This window comes from Mirounga leonina, unplaced genomic scaffold (genome assembly GCF_011800145.1).
Source record: "Mirounga leonina isolate KUSES-001 unplaced genomic scaffold, KU_Mleo_1.0 Mir_151, whole genome shotgun sequence".
Classification (NCBI taxonomy): Eukaryota; Metazoa; Chordata; class Mammalia; order Carnivora; family Phocidae; genus Mirounga; species Mirounga leonina.
The window spans coordinates 108276655-108284642 of NW_023270377.1; positions in this window are offsets into that span (position 1 = coordinate 108276655).

Below are 7988 nucleotides of genomic sequence, written 5' to 3' on the forward strand. Positions count from 1 at the left end.
TTGAGAGAGAGAACAAGCGGAGGGGAGAGACAGAGGGAGAGGGAGAAGCAGGCTCCCCGCTGAACACAGAGCCAGACACGGGGCTCGATCCCAGGAACCTGGGATCATGACCCAAGCCAAAGGCAGACACTTAACCATCTGAGCCACCCAGGCACCGCTGGAATGATGGAATGTTCTAAACTTAGACTGTTTTGATGGTTGCACAACAGTGTAAATACACTAAAGATTATTAATTTGTACATATTAAATGAGTGAACTTTATGGTACATAAATTATATTTCAATGAATCTGTTTAAAAAGCCTCCATGGATACATTAAAGAGCAGATTAGTCATAGCTGGAGAGAATTAGTGATTGAAAAGATAGATGTGTAGAAATCACTCAAAATGCAGCATCATGAGATAAAGAGATGAGAAACATAAAAGAGAGGCCACGATATACAGAATAAGGAAATCAAATATAGATCTAATAAAAGTCAATATGGAGAGAAGAGGGAGGATGGAAAAGAAGCTACAGTTAAAGTGACAATAACTAAGAACTTGTCCCAAATCATAAAAGACATGAATCCACTCATAGAAGCACAGTAACTCCTAAAGAGAATAAAAATGAATCCATACCCAGACACCTTGTAGTGAAACTGTAGAACACAACAAACAAGAAAAAAATCATAAAAACAATTAGAAACACATTATCTACCAACAACATTAGGACTCTCATATTTCCTATCAGCAACAATAGAGGTCATAAAACAGGACTAATACGATCTTCAAAGTACCCTGGAAAGTTAATGTCTATATAGAATAAGAACTTCTTTTTTTTTTTTTTTTTAAGATTTTATTTATTTATTTGACAGAGAGAGACACAGCGAGAGAGGGAACACAAGCAGGGGGAGCGGGAGAGAGAGAAGCAGGCTTCCCACGGAGCACGGAGCCCGATGTGGGGCTCGATCCCAGGACCCCGGGATCATGACCTGAGCCGAAGGCAGACGCTTAACGACTGAGCCACCCAGGCGCCCCTAGAATATGGACTTCTACAACTACTATTCAAAATGACAGTAAAAGACATATTTGGCCAAAGGCAGGCTGAGAATGTTTACTGTCACACTCTAATTCAAAAGAGGATCTTTGTGAAAAAGAAAACCCAGGAGGAAGGAGATAGGCAGAGAGCAACGATAAGCAAGTAAGTTGGTAAAAACGTATGTAAATCTATGCACTGCCTGTAAAATAACAACTAATAACCACTAATACGCGTGTATGTGTGTGTCCAGGGTGAAAACAGGGTCAAACTGAAGTCCTGAACAAAAATAGCCTGAAGGGGAAGGGGGTGGAACTCGGGAGTTGGTAATGTGATGAGAACTAAAGCGTTTACATCGTTTCCATCTTCCATCATCCTTGTGTTACTTAGAAGGGCTAAGACTTTAGTAAGACAATTAGGAGTGTTCAATTTTAAGGGTAACTACCTAAAAATAATATAGGAGGTTTAATTTTCCAAGGAAGATCAAGGCAGGGGTATAACACTCACTCCAATGAAAGGCTGGAAAAAGAAGAGTTTATATGGGGGGTGCCCAGGTGGCTCAGTCAGTTGAGTGTCCAACTCTTGATTTCGGCTCAGGTCACCATCTCAGGGTCATGGGATTGAGCATGGTGTCTCAGGCTCTGTGCTCAGCGGGGAGTCTGCTTGAGATTCTCTTTCCTCTGCCCCTCCCCACCGTGCACACTCTCTCTCTCTCTAAAATAAGAAATAAGTTGTTAAAAAAAAAAAGTTTACACAGAAAAGCATGGTAAGCAGGAAATGTCTTAAGTCTCACTGAGGCCACAGACTCTGAGAGCTGGCATCCTGTCCTGATTCTGTATCCTCATTAAAAGACAGCACCTGACACAATAAAGTTGCTCATTAAATGGCAATGTGGGGTATTCTTCTGTACATTTTTTTTTAAAGATTTTATTTATTTATTTATTTGAGAGAGAGAATGAGAGACAGAGAGCATGAGAGGGAGGAGGGTCAGAGGGAGAAGCAGACTCCCTGCTGAGCAGGGAGCCCGATGCGGGACTCGATCCTGGGACTCCAGGATCATGACCTGAGCCGAAGGCAGTTGCTTAACCAACTGAGCCACCCAGGCGCCCCTTCTGTACATTTTTCATAAGCAAAAATATCATATTTTTAAAGATTTTATTTTTAAGTAATCCCTACCCCCAATGTGGGGCTCGAACTCAACCCTGAGATCGAGAGTCGCATGCTCCACCAACTGAGCCAGCTAGGCGCCCTAAAAATAACACATTTTAAATACCTTTAAAAAAAGATTTGAGAGAGCAAGCATGCACAAGTCAGGGGAGGGGCAGAGGAGAGAGAATCTCAAGCAGACTCCCCACTGAGCACAGAGCCTGATCCTGAGATTACCACCTGAGCCAGAATCAAGAGTTGGACACCTAACCAACTGAGCCACCCAGGCACTCCACATTTTAAACACCTTTGAAACTAGGTTGAACATTTCCCCACTAATTTGGCAATTGGATATAACTTATGTCTCTATACTTAACCCTTTTTAAAACTGGAGTCTTAATTTTTTTTTTTTTTAAAGATTTTATTTATTTGACAGAGAGACACAGCGAGAGAGGGAACACAAGCAGAGGGAGTGGGAGAGAGAGAAGCAGGCTTCCCGCCGAGCAGGGAGCCCGATGCGGGGCTCGATCCCAGGACCCCGGGATCATGACCCGAGCCGAAGGCAGACGCTTAATGACTGAGCCACCCAGGCGCCCCTTAATATTTTATTTTTAAAAGATCTTTACAGGGGCACCTGGTTGGCTCAGTTGGAAGAGCATATGACTCTTGGAGTCATGGTTCAAGTCCCACATTGGGTGCAGAGATTACTAAAAAATAAATACTTAAAAAATAATGAAAGCTCTTTTAAAAATATACATCTTCACTCTTTGCCTATCTTCTCTGCTATAAATTTTATCAGGCTGTTGATTGCCTTAAGTTAGTGATTTTAGCTTTAAGGATTTATTTATCATTTTAGAAAGAGAAAGAGCATAAACTGGAAAGGCAGAGGGAGAAGAGAGAATCTTAAGCAGACTCCGCACTGAGCACAGAGACCAACACAGAAGCCAACGTGGGCCCAATCTCAGAAACCCAAGATCAAGACCTGAGCAGAAACCAAGAGTCGGATGCTCAACAGACTGTGCCACCTAGGTGCCGCGTAATTTTATTTTATTTTATTTTATTTTATTTTTATTTTTTTAAAAGATTTTATTTATTTATTTGACACAGAGAGAGAGAGCACAAGCAGGCAGAGGGAGAGGGAGAAGCAGGCTTCCCACCGAGCTAGAAGCCCGACATGGGGCTCGATCCCAGGACCCCAGGACCATGACCTGAGCCAAAAGCAGCCGCTTAACCAACTGAGCCACCCAGGCGCCCCGGTGCCCTGTAATTTTAAATTCTTACATCAAGTCTTTCCATATTTTTTATTTCTTCTAAGTTTAGAAAGTTCTGTTTTTTAAAAACCCATAAGTTCCAGTTGCCTTTGCATATGGAGAACTGTTAAGTTCATCTTACAAGCTCTCCATTAACAAGGAGAATTTATTTAGCACATGCATGGCCACAAGCTGGTGTTGATGTGGCTTGGGAGATAGAGGTACAATTTGAAAAGGTATCAGTCATGAAGCTGGAAGTATCCCGTACCTGGGAGAGATTTATTAGAATTACAAAATATGAATACTGGAAACCTTAAAAGGTGATACATCTTGATTTTTAAATTTGGCATACAAGTTATTAGCCTACTGAAAAGGCAAAATGAATTAGGAAAGAGGTTCTCACCAAAAGATATTCACCTTCACTATTCCCAAATGTTTCCTTAAAATCACTTTCATCATTTTGTCTACAAGTAGTAGTAGTAGAGGCAGATTTTTATTTTCAAAGATTCTGAGAGACAGAGAGAGCATGAACGAGGGGGGTGGGGAACAGAGGGAGAGGGAGAAGCAGGCTCGCTGCTGAGTGTGGGGCCTGATCCCAGGACGCTGAGATCATGACTGATCCAAAGTCAGAGGCATAACCAAATGAGCCACCCAGGCACCCGAGATAGATTTTTATTTTTTAATTTTTTTAATTTTTATTTTCAAAAATATTTTATTTATTTGACAGAGAGAGACACAGCGAGAGAGGGAACACAAGCAGGGGGAGCTCAGCGGGAAGCCTGATGTGGGGCTCGATCCCAGGACCCTGGGATCATGACCTGAGCCGAAGGCAAACACCTAACTACTGAGCCACCCAGGCACCCCGGAGATAGATTTTTAAAAATGGAACTTGTATTACACAGAAAAACGCAGTTATGCGTAGGAAACGATATACATCTTTAAACTCCAGAAATTTGGGGACCAAATTTTGATTAATGGTCCTATCATTACTGCTGCTTTTGTCAACAGTTAATCTACCTGAAATCCTTATTTCAGTGACCTGCAGGACATCTGTGTTGGCAGCTGAGAGCTGTGCTGTCCAATCCAGTAACCGCTAGCCACTAGTGGCTATTTAACTTTTAAAATCTAAATTGAGGGGCGCCTGGGTGGTTCAGTCATTAGGCGTCTGCCTACGGCTCAGGTCATGATCAGGTCGTGGGATCGAGCCCCGCATTGGGCTCCCTGCTCCGCAGGAAGCCTGCTTCTCCCTCTCCCACTCCCCCTGCTTGTGTTCCCTCTCTCTCTGTCAAATAAATAAATAAAATCTTTAAAATAAATAAATAAATCTAAATTGAGTAAAATGTGAAATTCAGTTCCTCAGTCGCACTAGCCTTAAGTGCTCAATAGCTGCATGTGGCTAGTAGCTACCATGTTGGACAGTGCATAGAATATTCCTGTCTTGCAGAAAGTTCTGTTGGAAAGCTTGGACTTAATTGTCCTTCAGAATTCCCAAGTGTATTCTGGGCTATTTGCCCACCACCTCAACCCAACTCATGGAACCCTCTTCTCTGATTTTATTACTCAGGTACATTCTTGCTTCTCCCTGAGCTCCACACTCACCTTTCTCAAAACAGGGGCTGTGTATTTGCTCAACATTTACTACTAAGTACCTACTCAGTGGCATGCAAAGGAAAAGGGAGTCACGCATAACCCAAATCTGAATGTTACTTCAGGTTTGGGGGCATACAGACCTGCTTTCACTCTGCTGCCACCATTCACCTGGTTCTGCCTCTAGTCCCTGCTGACAACGAAGGAAGACATGTTACTATCAAGTGCTACTCGGGACCCGAGATTACCTAGTTTCAATTTGCATCAGGGTTCCTTAAAGCAATTTGATGGCAGTGACCACATGTATATTTTTCACAAGTGTCAGTTTAAATCCTTAATGATAATTGCTTTCATAGAATATGAAATTATGGGGGGTGGGGGTATGGGTTAGCCCAGTGCTGGATATTAGGAGGGCATGTATTGCATGGAGCACTGGGTGTTATATGCAAACAATGAATCACGGAACACTACATCAAAAACTGGTGATGTACTGTATGGTGACTAACATAATAAAATAAAATAAAAAAGAATATGAAATTATACCAACACCGGGTCTGACCTTTGGCTCACAACTCTCCCCAGAAAAATTTGAATATGAACTGAGTAGTAAATATCAGGAAATTCTGGTCAATGTTCCCAAGTGCAATAATGCTACTTACAGAGAAGGCATTTTTAAAAATGCATGCTTAAGTATTTCAACAAAGTATCAAGCTGCTTCCAACTGCTTCCTAGCAAAAATAGAGAGGAAGCAAATATTAGAAATGTTATCTGTCAAATGTAGGTGATGAGCAGAAAGGCAATCAATGTACTGGTCTTTTGAGCTTCCCTGTTTAAATTTTTCATAAAAGTAAAAAAAAATGTTACACAACTGGCATGTCCTGTGGGCCTCAGTAATTTAGTTTTTCTTAAAGTGTGTCCCTTTTTATTGCTGACTAGTATTCTATTAGAAATATACATTTTGTTTATTCATTCACCAGTTGGTGGGTACTGTTTCCAGTTATTGGCCATTATGAATAATGCTGCAATGACTACTCACATGCAAGTCTTTATGTAGGCATCAGTGGTTTTATAAATAAGCTTAAAACATTAATGTTTGGTAAGAATGGCTTATGCTGCTCAGGCTTCATTCAGTAAATGCTGTTTTTCAAGCCTGAAGTTTAATAATTTTTTTTTTTTAAGATTTTATTTATTTATTTGACAGAGGCAGTGAGAGAGGGAACACAAGCAGTGGGAGTGGGAGAGGGAGAAGCAGGCTTCCCGCGGAGCAGGGAGCCCGATGCGGGGCTCGATCCCAGGGCCCTGGGACCATGACCTGAGCCGAAGGCAGACGCTTAACGACTGAGCCACCCAGGCGCCCCCTGAAGTTCAATAAATTTTAATAAAATCAGAGTGACAATTTACAGGCACATTTCTCCTAGTTAATTTTGCTTTCTGATGAGGGTTTGACAACATGACTCTTTGTTTCAATGTTATGTTTCTGCCTTTGCAAACATAGTACAGTGAGCCTATGATGTTTCACAGATTGAAGATTTTACAGGGTCTCCTGCCAACTATTCTGAACAGTAAAATGCCGCAGAGAACAATGTCCAACAGAATGCCGACCAGACTTCAAACCTGTAATACAGCATGACATTGCTTTTACAAATGATTCCCTAGCATGTTGATGTTTTAATCTACTCCTGATCATCTTACCACCATTTATCAGTGCCTAACTCTACGCCAGGCACACATATACTTGACTACTCTCAGGTAGCGCACGGATTGCTGACACACAGCAGGGGTACGCCAGTGAAGAGGATGGCCCCGCACTGCTCTCTCGCCATAGAGCGCACAGGCCTGCATTGGACCTGAAGTCTGCCTTCCAGCTCTGTTCTATTCCACTTGGTGTCAACCTGCACGTGTTACTGCCTCTCTTTAAAAATTCTGCATACCAAAGAAGTAACTCAGTTTGTTTTCATAGCCTGATACAATAGCAGTAGTATGCTACCAAATTCTTGCCTTAATTTCTATAAAGCAAGTAGACTACCTATGTATACTTGCTCATCTGAGATACTAAGGACAGTTAACATTTATTGGGGCTTAACAAATGTCAGACACTAACAGGCTCTCTTTAGTAATCTCAAAATATCTATGGAATAGATACAATTATTACCCACATTTTTTTAAAATTTTTTTATTCTTATATTATCCCCATACACTGCATCATTAGTTTTAGATGTAGTGTTCCATGATTCATTGTTTGTGCGTAACACCCAGTGCTCCATGCAGAATGTGCCCTCCTCAATACCCACCACCAGGCTAACCCATCCTCCCACCCCCCTCCCCTCTAGAACCCTCAGTTTGTTTTTCAGAGTCCATCGTCTCTCATGGTTCGTCTACCCCTCCGATTTCCCCCCCTTCATTCTTCCCCTCCTGCTACCTTCTTCTTCTTCTTCTTCCTTAACATATATTGCATTGTTTCAGAGGTACAGATCTGAGATTCAACAGTCTTGCACAATTCACAGCGCTTACCAGAGCACATACCCTCCCCAGTGTCTATCACCCAGTCACCCCATCCCTCCCACCCCACCCCCCTATTACCCACATTTTATAACTCAGAACACTGATGAGTGAAGAAGTGAAGCTGCCCAAGGATGAAAAGATTATTTCCTTCAAATACTAACCAAGAATATCAGTGACTTAGAAAGCATGTCATTTCAGAAGTTAAAAGGATTTTTTATTTTTGTCTTAGCCAGCAGATACCAAACATTTTTTTTTCCCCCAAAGATTGCATTTATTTGAGAGAGCATGCATGAGAGAGAGCACAAGCTGCAGGGAGGGGCAGAGGGAGAAGCAGACTCCCTGCTGAGCAGGGAGTCCAATGGGCTCAGTCCCAGGACCCTGGGATCATGACCTGAGCTGAAGGCAGATACTTAACTGACTGAGCCACCCAGGCACCTCTATCTATCTATCTATCTATCTATCTATCTATCTATCTATCTATCTATCTATC